At 40.7% G+C, this 16017-nt stretch overlaps 1 long non-coding RNA gene across 1 annotated transcript in view; it reads left to right on the top strand.

Moving 5' to 3' along the window:
• LOC139678128 (uncharacterized) overlaps positions 1 to 16017 on the top strand; it is a 216929-nt gene that overhangs the window by 2657 nt on the left and 198255 nt on the right. Inside the window, exon 2 of the long non-coding RNA XR_011698962.1 lies at positions 13876 to 14100. This is a non-coding gene — a long non-coding RNA (uncharacterized lncRNA). The remainder of the gene's footprint in view (positions 1 to 13875; positions 14101 to 16017) is intronic.

Here is a 16017-nt window from a genome sequence, read left to right as displayed (position 1 = left end):
AGGACCGGGCACGAACAATATTGATCAGAAGAAGGATAAATCTTTTAACTGCTTGTTAATACCATAAATATGGTCTACACAAGTTTCCACTCTTGTTAAGTCTAATCAGTACATGGAAGATGGAGACATAGTCCACTTGAATGAAATTTTATTATTGCCAGAGGGGTACTTGCATCTGTGGGCTCCCTCCCCTCACTTTGAGCCACCCCCCCTTCCAAAATCCTCTCTTGGAGAGGAGGATCATGAAGGTGTGCAGAAAACACAGGAGAAAAATCCAAGCTTTTTGTCCTTTCTTCATTTTTCCAAATGCTCTTTTTTTTGTAAAGCTGAACAGGTCGTGATAGGGAAAGCCTAAAGTGGGGAGCCCTCCCTTTATTCTTGATATCTGTGGATGAAAGGCTGACCCAGTAATTCAGTTTGATGATAACCGTTTTCAAGCTTGAAAACAATCTGCCAAATTAAACCTAAATGGAAAGAGCAGTGGGAAAGGTAGTGAGAGTAGGGCATTTTGAACACCCCCCCCCCCCACCTCTCCAAAAGGGATTGTTTAGCCAAAGGAGGAGGGAAAGGCAATTAAATAGACTAAAGATGATTTAAATCCCAACCAAAAATAATTCCAGGGAGAAGTTTCCCCCCTCCGGTGTTGCCCAGCCCTGGATTTGAAAACTTTGGCCCAACTTGTGGCAATAGCTACAACTTTGCTCCGCAGGGGTCAGAGGTGAGGGCTATTTTAACCCTAAAAGCCTGCGAGTGACCAAGGTTGCGACTGGGCTCGCAGCACTAATAGCCATAATTACCTCCTCCCCTTCCAGGGACATTCCTCGCAGCAGCAGTGTTAGACGCCGAATTGAAGAAAATCCTGGAGGTGAACATATCTGGAGGGGTAAATAACAGCAATATGAAGGAATTTCAGAGCTCTCCCTTTCGCTTGGGGGAATTGAAGCTTTTTTACTTTTTTTCCCTCTTTTTTTTTTCCTCCTTTTTCTCCCCCCCCTTGCCAACATTCCCAAGGCGCTGGGTCTTTGTCTTAGAAGGAATGGAGTGTCTGAATGGTGTGAAAGGGACAGAGAGGGTTGCTTCAAATCGATTTTACTTGTCCTCTCTGTCTTTTCGGATCAACGCCCTTCAATGGACACATAGGTGCTCTTTCAACCAAAAACTTGTGCAACATTTTCTGCCTGTATTGGTGCTAAATACAATAAATGCTGGGCAGATTTTTTTTCTTTCTTTCCAAAGCAGAAAGCACCCTAATTAAATTGTTTTATATGGACAGTCAAGACAGACCAATTAAGTATGCATTAGTATAAAGATATATTCGAGAGATAAGCGCTCTATGGGAGCCCTGTCTAGGCAAGGTGTGGAAAGTGTCCTCTCGAAGAGAAGCTGTGAGCAGGGTTTCATATGGATTTTTCCCCTCCATTGCCTCCTATACTCGAGTAACGGGCTGAATAAGTTAGCGAAAAGCCATTAGTGAAAGTGGTTTCTAAACAAAGTTAACAGGTGGATGTAGCTGGTTTTAGATTTGAATAACAGTCTCACATCTGTAATACACAGCCATGCATTTGTGCAAGTGTCTGTGCAGGCAATGTTCATTTACAGAGATAAACGCCTTTGACCTATAGTTGAGGTGCAAACGCACACGCAGAGAAATAAAATATCTGGGCACCTCTGTGGGCTGCAGGACATGATGTGAGTGAGCACACACAGGCGATACAGATATAACTGTGTAGCCATTGTGTATAGGCACCCAGCCTGCATCAAAGACAGGCACCCGCACACCAGGCAGAGCTGTCTCAGACATCTCACCGGGCACAGCACAGTCTTGGGGTAATTACAAGGGGAAATATTTCCTATTCGAGGCATAGGCTTCCCCAGGAGTGAAATAGCAGATCAGGATAAAACATACACATACACACGCGAACTTCTCTTTCTGCCCATTTTATCACCCTGGGAAAGCTCTCCTTATGGTTAACCACAGGAAACGGGCTTTAAGCTCTTCTCCATTTCCATTATTACTATTTTTTTCCTTCTCTCCAGATTTTCCATCTCGTTAAAAAGAAAAAAAGACAAACCGAAAAACCCAACAAAACTCTAAACAGTCAAACAAACGACTAAGCGGTCAGCCCCCAGCCCTACTTCAGCCTGGTCCTGGGGCAGGCAGAGCTGTGGGATGCGATAATGAGGAGGGGGGAGGTGGGCTGCAAGTTGCTGGGGCACCCTCCATCCCTGGACACATCGTTCTATCAGAGGCTGAACCGTGGGAGCGAGCCCCCTGCCCGGAGATGCTGCAGAACCAGGCGGGGGAATCGCCCCTTTATCGTGACATTGCACTGCAGAGACAGGACGGGGTTTTGCTGGAGGGGTCGGGGAAGAGGGGATCGGGATGTTCTGGGATGCGAGGCAATGGTGCGGCGGCCGCCCACTTTGATACCCATTTTCCAGCAGCGTTCTGCATGTGTTAGCCTATCCCAGGGATACGGGAGACGGGGATGAATAAGCCATTCCTTGTTTAGGTGCTTTAATAACACGGTAAACAGGTTAGAAACAGATGTTTTTGAAGACTCAATTTCTCCTTATTGGTTACCTTCGAGGATAAATCATAACAGACCGTATGGGGGGCAAAAAATTCATCTAAAGGAGATCTCAGCAAGTCACTATCCGGACAATAGTCCACCTCCTGTTGGGTTGCGTATTGATCAGGAGAGGAGCTGAGGATGTCGCCACACTAAATATTTACTGATCACACACAAATAGCCGCGACTCGAACGATTTTCTCCTGTGAGGAGAGCAGAGAGAGAAGGGTAAATCATTTTATTAGTGTGTATAAAGCAAAGAGCACACTCTGGCTTGGAGTGTTTTAAGATGTGTCTTCAGCTGGATGAAAAGAGTTAGGGAAATCGATATGGAGTGATTAGACGAGCCAGTCGTGTCAAAGAGAGAGGCTGTGAATTTCATGGATTTGGTTATACCGGGAGGGGGAAAATATACGGAGAGATTAAAGGGAGGAACCCATTGTAGCAGAGCCAATGAAAAAATAATATCTAATCAGACCCGGCAAAGGTAGGGACGGGATAAACCCCACATTTCTAAAGAATCACATCAGCTGGAGAGGGATCAGGAACACACATGAAAGAGGCAAACGGGGGGAGAGCTGGAGAGTAGAAGCCTAGAAATGCTACAGAGTAGACGCAGGAGTGAGAGAGAAAAGTCCTCTCTGTAGAGCAAAGCTGAGACACCACGAAAATGGGGACAAAAGGCTCAGGAGCGAGGGACAGGAGAGGGCTGGAGTAACAGGGTGCCCGCCTTGTAGGTGAAGTCGAGGGGTGCCCCTCTCCGTATACCCACCAGGCAGGGAGTACTCTAAGAACAGAAGCGAGGGCACATCCAGCTCACCTCCGAGGAGTTTAAATCCTTCACCTACAACTTTGTTCTCCCCTCTCCTTCTCCCCCTCTCCCCACAAGCAAATGTGGTGAGTAAAATGGATTTTGGCGTTTAACCACCTCATTTTATCCACGTAATGACAAGGCTCGCAATATGTAATCTAGATTACTGCCATTCGAGGGTGACCACAACTGGCATAAGAAGAAATAAATAAAAAATCAGCATTTCTGCAAATGACAAAATGGCTAAAACCAGCCCCTACTTTAAGTATTGAAGCTGGGGAGTCGCTGCTGCAGGATTTTATCGGTCATAGGGAGCAATTCAGCCGTGGCTCAGGTACAGCCCTGGGGTGTCTCGGCAGATTAAAGCAAACTTTGCTTGAGACAAGCAAATGTCCGAGTGCCAAAGGGCAGAAAGCTGAGAGTAGGGCAGGGCTCTGCTAAGCGACGTTAAAATACATTCTGTAGGGATGCTTGGGAGTATTATTATTTTTTGCTTCGAATCGTGGTGTTTGGGCCGTGTTCACACGGTACTTTCTCTCAGTGTATTTTTCATAGCAGAAAATAGGATGCGACTGCAGAGAACTAAGTCAAAGGAGCGAGAGAAAGTTTGAGCCGCACTTTAAATGATGATGAATGCTGTGAGGGAGAAAAGGCATTTCTAGCTAGGAACCGAGGAGTAAAACTGATGTGAAAACAGCTTTTCACTTCTCCTCCAAGTGCTAATTTTGCTACTGTAAACAAACACTGAAGTTAGAAACAGCTGCAAATAGCCTGCCGGGCACCCAAGGCTCAGGAACTGGAGGAGGGTGACTTTAGTTCATCCCTCGGGCTGAATTTCCCCCCAGCTTTGCTTTTTTTCCCCGAGATCAGGGGCTGATGATGATTTTAGTCGTGGAGAAGGGACAAAAAATATAGGCATATTAAGAGCATTTCATGTGAGCCTATGGAGTGCAGGCGGCTCGGCTGGATCACTAATGCAACAGGAAACCTCGGGACAGACTCAGCCTAATTAACAGTTTTCCATAGCTGAAGCGATTTTTAAGAATCCCAGTGGATTAGCCCAATATGTTCAGGTGTGAGGCTACGAGGGCCTATAACTCCTTTCACTATAATCTTATAACCTCCTTACCTAATTCCTTAGATTGCAGATAGGAAGAGTCTGACCCTGGAGGTCGTAAAGAGCTGGGTTTCATTAACCCTTCCCTCCCCGGCGCCGCTCCAAGGTTAACTGCGCCTGGCTGTGTGCTCAGGGGAGAGAGGGAGGGCGGGCAGGAGAAAGGGATTTGCAAGAGGGGTCGATCCGACGGAAGGGCAAAGCTTAAGATGATTTCTGCTCCCTTCGTTCCCTCCCTCGAGCCAAAGGAAAAATGTATATAGGGAACTTTTCTTTTTCCCATGCATCGTGAGGTGCGTAAATGTATGGATGTTTGTGAGACAACTAATTCCCTTTATATAATTTTAATTTTTTTTTTCCAAACGTGAGGGAAATGAAACATTCTAGAAACATCAACAAAAAGCAAAGCAATCTCCATCTTTAGGACCAATACCAATCTTTTGAGTTTCTTGTCCACAGTTGAGCTATAGTCTTTAAAGAAAAAAAAAATATCTAGAAAAGCTTCTCACACTGTATTTGCCTGGGAACACACCTGGTTTATATTTTAATAGGTAGTTACGTTGTATTGATTCAGAGTACATCATTGATGTTGAAAGTTAATAACTCAAATTATATCTATCTGCCTACATCCATAATTGCATACATAGTATATAACACTGGAAGAATTTGCATTTTGCAGCACATTCTTTGTTCTTAAATCTTTTAACACATTGAATTGTTCCTTTGAAGAAAGTGTTATTGAACCACATGCTTAAGGAAAAGATGCCTCTAAACTATATGTTTAAGCAATGAAATTGTTGAGTGAAATACGGAATTCTTTTTATCTCACACAAACCCTGCCACACGCCAGTCTTAACCTATACATCGAACGGCCTTTTTTTCCCCCTCCCAGTTAGAATGCAGAAATATGTGAACTGCTGAGAGAGGTGGGTACTTTTTGGTAAGTATGTTTAGATATGATCTTTAGATACATTTGTTGTACTTTCAGATTCTTGGGATACTAATTGAGTTAGCAAACAATATCCCAGATGAATGTCTCAGCTTCTTCCCTATTTAACAGGCTTTAATATTGAAGTATATTGTAGCCATCCTGCTACCAAGCAATATAGCTGAGAAGTCAGCAAAAAATGAAAAAAACATGTTTAAACCAAATTATAATTGCTGCCTTATATCTGACTCTTCTTCCTTTCTGCAGTTCTAATGAACTCTTTAAAGTTTCATTTATTTATTTATTTATTTCTGAGTGACAGATCAAAAATAATTAGCAGAATCAGAAGCAGCCGGGAAGCTTGTAATAATGTGTCTAAATATTTCATATTGCTACTTATAATACCAGCCCATCAGTTGCAAAAAGGAACCATTCCCTATTTATTCTCTGGTAGTTTATAAATACAGAAAGATAGATATTTTTTTTTTCCCCAGGGCCTGCCTCAGCAATGCCATAAATAGAGATTGAGCAATCAGGAAAATAAAAAGGAAGAATAAAATAAAAACAAAAGCCTGGACAGGAACAGAGACAGACAGATAAATGTATAACTGCATCTGAACAATATTACGTAGCACATTAGGAGATGGTAAAAAAATTAAATCGATTGCATATTTATAACCTCATAATTAAAATACATCCTTATCTCTCTCCTCTGAAAGGTTGCAGCTTTCTTGGAAGTATTTTGAGTGCATATTTTAAACTCCACGTCCCGAACAGAATTAAGATGAGCTGTTTTGCCCAATAGTAAACCCCTTGTTTACAATTTAAGTTTCAACTGCCTACCCATCGCCATATCGTTTTCTCTATATTTCACCTCTCTACATTTGCAGACTTTATTTAAAATTATGTTAGTTTATCTGAAACTCTAATTTCTGTTTATAAGAAATTAGTTAATATAATCCCAAACCCTTTGTTTGATGGAGGTAAATTGGCTGATAATCTTTCACATTCAAAGGGTTAAAGCTTAATCAAAAACTTTAAAGAGACACAAGTAAACAGTGAAAAATGGCACATCTGCACTCTCTTGACAAGCTTGCATTATATCACATGTAAGGAAGCCCAAATTTTTGAATCTAAGGCCGGTTTTAGTTTTTAATAGGAAATAATTACATGGAACTTTATTTCCAGAGAGAATGTCCCTTCCAGCTACAGTGTTTTGCTTTGATCTAAGTATTAACTGGTAATAAAATAACTGTATTTTGGATCCTAAGCATATTGATGCTTAGAGGAATGTTATGCTTTCAATCAAGTTTTAACTTTAGATTATCCAAAGGTATTCATCCTTCTTTTGTCCAAAACCAATTTGCTCTCTTACTCCTACAGCTACTCACATGTGGTTTAGTATACTATGTTATTTTACAGTGGAATTTGCACTACCGAGAAGGAAAACTTTTAGATAGAGTGAGATCCTGTTCCAGTCTGTCAGTTTGGGCTGTTTCTCATACTGATCTCCAGTCCAGTCCTTCTTTACGCTTGCTGTACACAACCACCATTGCTTACCTCTAAGGGCGACTACTCGACTACTGCCTTGATATTTTTTAAAAATAACTCAGATTTATATATATATATATATATATATATATATATATATATATATACACACAACCAGGAGAATCAATCATTTGGACCCATCCTGAACAATTAACCTCCCCTTTATATTACAGCCCCAAGAGCAGTACTTCATAAAGGCATGAAAAGGACATCCCAGTCAGCAGGACCTGAGCCCAGGCTTGTCACAGAATATATAAGGAGAGAGAAGGGGAGTTTTTATCTCTTTACCCCACCGATTCTTAATAGTTCTAAGTTTCAGTATGACAATAAAACAGTTTTGATAACATAGCTCATGGGTTTTTCTGCCACATAAAGTTTTCTTAATAATAAAAAAGAAGAAACTTTATCCCTGCTAAATTAAAATAGGGCAGATGTTGGATATGGTTCATATTAGCCAGCCTTTCACCCCTTTGCCCCTGGCACTAAAGTTCTGACTTTTTCTTTCTACTATGTCTGTTTCTAACTGAAAGGTATTATTCCTGCCCTGGCTCTCTTCTTCTATTTATTTTTTCAGTGTCTAAAATTAAACCTATTCATTTAGTAATATACCTTCTATTTCACATTGCTAAACCTGGCTAGAGAGGGGAAACGTTTTCCAAAAAATTGATGCACCACTGACCTTAAAAGAAAACATGAAGCAGGGAAAGCTGTTCTTAAAAGGTTTATTTCTAGAGAATTTTGTAGCTCTGTTGACATTATAGGGATAATGGCTGTATTGCAATGGGCTTTCAAGGCCCAAGAGGTTTATGTTTTCTTCTGACCATAAGTCTAATAAAATTTTAAAGGTGCACGAAGTCTCATCACTTTAGATATTTAAAACTAGTTTGAAAAATCTCTTGGGAAACATACATCATAGTGGATAGCCCCACTGAGAAAGCAAGGGATAGACAAAAAAAATACCCCAAGTCTAAATCCAAATAAAAGCTCCAGTTTTTTTCATGCTAGCTCTATGAAAATCCTGACTATTAAACTCCAAGGATAGTACAGCTCTTTTCTCCAGGGCTGTGAAGATAGAATTTATTGTCCATTTGGAATGATCAAGTTTAGGCTAATAAAAGGCCCTCTGTAAGCAGAAATGCCCAAGTTGATGTTTGGCAGAGTTTTCAGTGGTGGAGTTTATACAGGATGAGGGCTCTGTACTGTTTGAAATTACTCATATCTCAGCGGCTGAAGATGATCTGACACGCACAAGTAAACGTTAGTGGGGAATGGCTGGAGGTTAATCAGCGTGGCTTTCTGAGCTGGATGCTGGAAAACAAGAAAAAGTGAAAGCTGCTCGCTCAGTCCTTCCCTTTGCTAAGGTGCTGCTAACTTTTATGGGTTTTTTTCCTCCTTCCTCTTTTACTATCTGTCTTTGTGCCTGAGGGCCAGTGAAAGAACACTGCAGATTCTAGATTGCTTTCAGAGTTTCCCTTTGCTGATGATGGATTACCATGTCAATTTAAACGGCATAGGATTAATTTGTTTCAATGATTTCTCTTTAGGCTGAATGCCAGTCTTTTTTTTTCTATCTCTCTTCTTGCTCTTCAGAAAAAAAAAATAATAACAATAATAATAATAAATCCTTAAAACCCCCAAACACTTTTGATATCCCACATCAAAAAGACAATAATAGAAATAGACAAGTTAGGTGTAATGTTGCAACACAGTTGTAGGTTTGAGTGTTTTTATCTCATTCTAAGGGGCTGCAGCATACAGTCAGTCACATTAAAATGAAATTGGATCCAACGTTTATTCAATAAATACTTGTCTTGTAGGTAATCCAGAGCAGAGTGCTTTTGACACATAAGGACTTAATTTGTCTTGGATAACAAGTTATTAATATGGCACATTTAAACTTGCCACCTACAATAAGGTCATTTAGATCTATAATACAACTCACGAGAGAACGTCATAAAGCCAGAAACAAAGTTTGAAACTGTCTCTCAGTTGCGGAGCAGACGCACGGCTCACGGTTTGCTCTTTTCAGAAGAAAGTTCAGAGCAAGTAGAAGCCACCCAAACCCAAATGGTGTGCATCTGCTCTGCTTTGAAAGGCAAACGTAAATGGAGTAAGGAGGGGAGGAAAAAAAAAAAGAACCCAAACACACATTTCTGAATGAGTAAGCTTTAAAGCTGTGCTGCGTCTGCTCACAAACTCATCGCAGCTTTGAAAGTGAAAAAACAACATTTGGTTCTGAGTGGAAATTCGCCTGCATTTGCACCCTACCTCTTCCATGTGCTCCACAATTTACTCGCTTTTAATAATAAGCAAGGAAGTTGGAACATAATCCACCCATAAATGTTATTGCTGTAATTTGATTGCTCTATGTTTGTTCATGCATTAGCTGTATATGTAAAGCAAAGTGGGCATGTATGGTGGGGATCCCTGTGTGGTGTGAACAAGCAGAGGTGCTTTGGATTTCAACACCCAAATATTGAGCAATTGTTTTAAATGTTGGGGTGTTTAGTTTCAGATCTGTCCTGACTAAATGGTGCCTGAAAGAGGTGCATCAGGAGGGGAATATGATTGGAACACTAACCAGGACATGTTTGGTGGACAGTGATTTGGTCTCCATATGGTATCCCTGAGGTTTATTATTCTGCTTTTTTGTATTAAGCTCTTGGTTGCTCTTGTCCTGGCAGATTCTGTCTCTTTAAGTAACTAAATCTCAGTTTTAAGCTCTTCCTGGGGAAAGGATGTTACACATGAGTAGAAAAATGCAGGCAAGAAAGGCTAATTGAATGAAAAGAGAGAATTAGGTTAAAAATAGAGTACAATCTAGTATCACATTTTCACTAGTGTAACCTGAAATGAAGGTGTCTCCAAGTCCCCAGTGATGCCAGAGTGTTTAGATGTTGGGCACAGATGGAGACACCTATTGAAATGTGTCTGAAGAAGATTAATAGGACTTGTCAGTGTTGGGAAAGCACTGCTTTGCTGTAAATTTCTACTAGCACAAGATGAATTACCGATGAATGCTCAGTTATCAACCCCATCACTATCATTGGACACTAAATCAAATTGAGCAGTTATCTACAATCAGAAAATTTCTTTTAAAAATAGGCATACACCTTTAGGCTTAAACTCTTTAATAAGACAATATCCTTGATGGTATGTGTGTGTTCGCAAAAGGATATGATTTAAAGTTTCTATACAAAAAGCTTCTGTTCGGAAATGAACTCTGAGTTCAGTGTGAAATCAGGGTTGTCAAACAATATAAGATATTTAGAAAATACTGAATAACACAGTGTTCTACTGGGGTCCTGATCCAAAATGGATTTTCATGCATGTCATTAGATTTTGGACCCATCCCTATTTATGAGAGGTTTTTAAAATCTCTTCTCTCTCCTTATTTATATTGATGAAACCCCCCCTCCTCTCTACCTTAAAGACTGAGCATCCAAATCATACATTAATGCAAAATAGCTATCAAAACTCAGGATATATGTCTAACAATAATACCACCCTCAAACATATTTAGGAAATTACAGCTTAATATAATGAACTATGTGATGAAAGAATCAATGGATAATATTTTAACTGAGACTATTTCTTTCTCTCCTTTATAAAAGGGGAAACTGTCATGAGGAAAGCTACCACAAGCATTTACCAGTCCACTGCTGGAGCATTTTACCTGCATTTACCATTTGATGCTGCTGATGGCAATGATATTAAATACGCGTTATATATTTTAGTTTCTAGGATTTCTTTCCCTCTCACCCAGGCAGTGCACTACTTTTCCCAAGGAGGTTTATCATGCTGTGTTTTGCAAAGTAAATTTTTCCCTTTTATTAGAGACAAGGCAGTCATTTGTGTTTAGGAAGGGAGACAGGTACAGAGCCTTTATCTGATCTGTGTCCTCAGCCACCACTACCTTCTTAATGGATGGCAAATTCCCACTCTGGAGGATCAGGCCCTATTTAGGTTACTTCTTAGCCAAGGAATGTATCCTTCCCCCATCTCCACATATCTCACCTGTGATGTATGCTACTTTTTGGGGAGGGAACAATATGCTATTTACAACAAAGCCTTTGTGTGTTTCTCATCTCCAGCCAAATCTTATTATTTACCACCTTAAGGATTTACCAGGGTAAGGGGTAGCAGGAGTTGTTTTCTTCATTTTAACGCCCTAATTTTCACGCAGCAAATGCCCTGCATTAGGACCAGATTCCACTCAGATGGAAGCTATTAACTTTAAGCAGAACTGGCCGATTTCAGCCAGCCACAGCTCATGCCCTTCGAACACGGTCGCTTCACAGCATCCCTGTGTTTATTTTTTTTCTTTGGAGGGCATGATTCTTTAAACATATTTGTTTTACACAGAACAGCAGTTGAATCCTAACTTCTTTTTTCCCCCTACAAACATGTAGAGAGAATATTAATAGGGAATATTAACAGAGGTGAGTTCAGCATGATGCTAGTTAGATTGTAGTAGCTGAGAAATATGAACTAGTGAACATAATCCATAAACTCCATTTGGTTACTATAATGTTCCAATCTGTATTTATTACAACCCCACTCTGATGCTTATACAACTGCAATTGCTAGATTTATACACTCTAATGGTTTCACAATAGGAAAAACCTGTGTTCTTTATCTTTCTTTTCCTGCCCAAAATAACCCCTTCCACATATACTTCAGGCTTCTCTGGACCTTGTCTGGGTTTAATCACAGGCTCTGGGACAAAATGTGCGTTATTAAGAAATATAAATATTTTCAGAAGCAATCAAAGGGTTGAAAGATTGATTCGGCATGTAGATTGGATTTAATTCGAAGCAGCTTTGTTCTAATGAGGACTACTGGGATACAAAGACGGCAGCCGCTTATGGCCACCAGTTGGGAACTTCGACTTGCTGCAGCAACCTGTCAAGAATTTCAAGAAACTGCCAGGTATTAAACAGTGAAGTGGTGGGAAGGATAGTGGTCTGTTGTTTGCAGGCTCCTTCTGAGGCTGGATTAGGATTTCTTAAGTCCCTGTTTTACCAAAATGAGTTTCTTGCTGTTCATGGGGCCAAATCCTGCAGTCCCTCACTCGGGAAAAACCCCTATGGGCTTTGTGGGCTGGTTTCCCTAAGGGAAAGGTGGCAAAGCTTGACTGAGCCTCTACTCCTGCAAATCTGGGAGTCCTGTAGCAATTTGTTCTTCTTCCAGACCTGGTTGCTTTCGCGGTGACTTCCGTTAAATTTTGCTATCTGTGCTTCTAGATGTGATGGGACGGGACCTTTTTGCAAAGGGAGGTGTTTGTCTGTCCCCTTGGAGATATACAGCTCTGTGATGGCTTGGAAGCTCTTGTGTCCTTGTTGGGTGACCCAGAAGAACTGCTGGACTCATCCTGTTTCCCACCTGCAATGTCCAACAAAACATCCTTGGGATGATGCTGAACCAAAGGGGACTCTTGATTGCTTTCCCCTCAGAGTGAAAAAAACACAAAAGTAAAATTTCAGTGTGGGCCATGGAGGGGGGTGTCACGTCACAGGTGCTTGGGGAGCACATGACCCTGGGAGATTTCCTAAACGCCGGGTGTACAGTCAGAATCACAGGATATATAGGATCAAACACGGACTAGCTTCTCTCTCCCCTTAGCCCCCCCTTGCCTACTTTTGTCCATAAAAGCAGTAGAAGGAGAGAAAGCTTGAATTTTCTGAACTGTTTCACCCATCCACAGCTGGAATTCCAAAGCAAAATGAAAATGCCTTTAAAATCAACCCTACATGGGAGCCTGAGAGAACAAGTTTTCCTTTGTTGTAGGGTATAGTATTATTTGCTGTAGGTTTTTGATATACATTCTAAATTAGGCCTGCAAAGGAATGCTTCATCTTTAATTCATCACTCTCAGCTGAAAGAGATTAGCAATGTCTAGCACGCACCCTTCGTATGGTGCTGACCTCATCAAGTATGGCCTGAAATTAATTAGCCTCATTCATTCCAAATGGAAAAGGATAATGGAGCTGCATTTTAGAGATGACCATCACAAATTGTATGCAGCATATTTAAAATCCCTCCCCCCTTACTCCCCTCCCCCTTTAAACCCAAAAAAAAATACTACGTAGATGAAAATTCTTTCCAGAACTTGCAATATGTCGGAGTTATCAAGGCTTTAGGAGCAGAAACCACTCCGTTTTTATTTGTGGAACTGGAAGCCACATTTTCTATGTGTGGCTGTAAAAGCAGCAAGCCTATCTTAATGGCAGAACACCTGGAATTAATTTGATATTTCCAGGTGCTCTGGCAAACGGGGACATCAAGCACTTGATGTTTAAACATTCTTCCACTGGCTTGCTTAAATCAATATGAAAGTGGTGTCCCTTTGTCATTCATACATGCAAAGTGCTAGCACAAACTCCAGCTTGGCTTCAGAGTCCTACATCACTCATAATCTAATTAGAAATCAGAGCAGAGCTGAAGCAGCATTCTTTGTGGATTCTTGGGCAGCAAATAGGGATACTTGTCTTTTGTTTCCCTCCTCGATTGCATCGTTCACAAGCTTTCACACCACATCTCTAAAGGTGGTTAGGTGCCTCAAGATGTTGACAGGCATGAAGGACAAGATTATTTAGGTGCCTAACCCGGGTGATTTCAAATGGAATTAAGCAACTGGATGTTACCGGGTATGAAGGGGGAGTGTGGGTACGGGGAAGCAAAAAAAAAAAAGCTTCCAGTGCATATTAAATGCTCTAATTTGTTGTCCTAAACTCTAGCAATGTGTGCGATGTTTTTCCAGGGTAAAATTGCCTGCAGGGTAAAATTACTGAAGGCTGCTAATTTTCCCAAGGTCAGCAAGTACTCGGGTGTTGGGCTGTGCAGCCCTCCCCGGCCGGGCCAGGGGGTGACATGCGCTCCTGTTCCTTCCCAATAGACAGGGAAAGTAATGAAGAACGCAGGATTTCCCACAGGAATTTGGAAGATGACCATGTGTAAGACAATGGTGGGGATTGGGCCAGAATCCAGATCCAGCCTCGACTCCTCCATTGGATTAGCCCTGTCTTGACCTATGATGGATCACAGCAGCATGGACGTTTCTCTCTCCTTACTCCCCCAGCATCAGAACACCAAGAGGACCTGAGAGTACTGTGAGTAAGAGGTATGGTTTTTCTCACAACAAGTAATTAATTGTGAATCTTCAGATTTTGAAAATACGAGGTCAAAATGGCCTGTATTTGCAACCCCAGGGCTTGAGGAAGATTCCTGCAGTTCATATATCCAGGGCTGGATATACAGGGAAAATATTTTGCTATATGTGCTGTAATCAGCTCATATCCCAAAAAGTGGAGAATTAATTTTTTCAATTTAACACATATAAACATTTGTCTTTCAAAGACTCCATTCATTAAGACTGCCATTGAATCCAAGATTGAACCCATTGTTATTAATCCTAAATGAATTCAAGTTTGTCTACCATGAACAAAGCTGCTTGCCATCTGATAATCCAAATTTGCTCAGGAAAAAAGAATGAGCAAATGTTAGAAGCAGCAGGTGAAATCATACCGCAGTTATTAAACCTTCTTTCAGGGGAAGCACAGGATAGATTAAATTGTTATGTTAGGCCATGTTGTGAGTCCACGTCAATTTTGTCTGAGATCTTATCATAGCTCAGAACTGTTTCCTCCTAAATTAAACTAAATGCTGAAGACATGAGAAGCATATTGACCCAAAGATTCAAAAGTTTGGACTCAGCAGACTTCTGATCTTTTGTCCACAGAGTATCGAGTTGTAAAGCTGTGGAATATTAAATAATCATGATTATCTTCAACTTCCCTAAGTTCATTTGTCATGCTGGAACACTGGCATGGATTTTCCTTGCTGTTTTTTTTCCAGAACCAGGGATTAATTTTGCCTGCAAGCTGGTAACATTTGCCACCAACCTTACAGACTGTGGTCCTATACTAATGTTAAGTCTCATGTAACAACTGTGTTCTGTAATTCTGGCGCTCTTAATCTCTCTTTTGTAAACACTACTGTCCAATAAAGCAGCAAACAAAAATATTACAATTAAAATGACCAAACCATGCTGGTGCTTCGATCAGCTGTTATCAGGAACAAGCAGTTCTTGAGATTCAGAAATGCAGTGTAATTCACCTGGGATAAGAAATCAAATTTTAAAATAAGCTGAACAGACATTTTTAGGAATAAGTAATTTTCTAAATAAACCAGCTTTTTAATTCTGCCTTTTCTATATTTGAACTGTAAATCAATATTTTCTGCACTTGGAGAAACCAGATGAGTTTCAATTGTCATAATTAAATAACAACCTGCTTCTTGCAGCACAGCCAAACAAGGACTTTTACTCCTGACACAAAAGTGTTCTCAAGTAGGGACAACTTACCAATGTAACATAGCAATGTTTTAAGCTCCAAGTTATTCCAAATTTTTTCAGAAAACAAGTCTACCAAAACACATAGCAGGACTCATCTCTGGAGTCAAAGCACTGAAGAGATGGAGTAATAGATGAAATAATATACTTTAGATGCTTTTAAATGCAAACATAATTATGATACATAATGTGATCTACTCAGCTGGACTTCTAATTATCTACATGCAAAGCTCATGTTCGTTCACCACTTCATTCACTTCAGCTGTGACATTGGTTTGTATCACACACTAATACGGAGCTGTAAGTTTGAATGGGAAGAAAAACAATGACAGTCCAAGGCTGTATATTAACTTAGACAAGTAGGATGTCATTGCCAGCCTGAATTTCTTGATGACACCAGGCATTAAGCAAGTAAATCTTTAGCCACTGAAGCACGAGTTCACTGACTTTCAGTAATGACATCCAGAAGGTGGATTTATACCAGCAAGTACATGTGTACTAATAACGGTCCCTTAGTCCTGACTGCAAAATAATTAGTCAAAATGGAGATTCACCTTTCCCCTGAAAAAAAAGGTGTTTTTTTCCTTATTGTAGTCTCATTTCAAATGTTTGAGAGTCTGAGTTTGATCTTTTTGATGCTGGAGAAGGACTTCTATCTGTGAAGCGCTGAGCTCATGGAGTCGCCTG

Source organism: Pithys albifrons, chromosome 13 (assembly GCF_047495875.1).
Source record: "Pithys albifrons albifrons isolate INPA30051 chromosome 13, PitAlb_v1, whole genome shotgun sequence".
Lineage (NCBI taxonomy): Eukaryota > Metazoa > Chordata > Aves > Passeriformes > Thamnophilidae > Pithys > Pithys albifrons.
The sequence above is the reverse complement of the archived record's forward strand: the minus strand, read 5'-3'. Positions and strand labels throughout refer to the sequence as shown.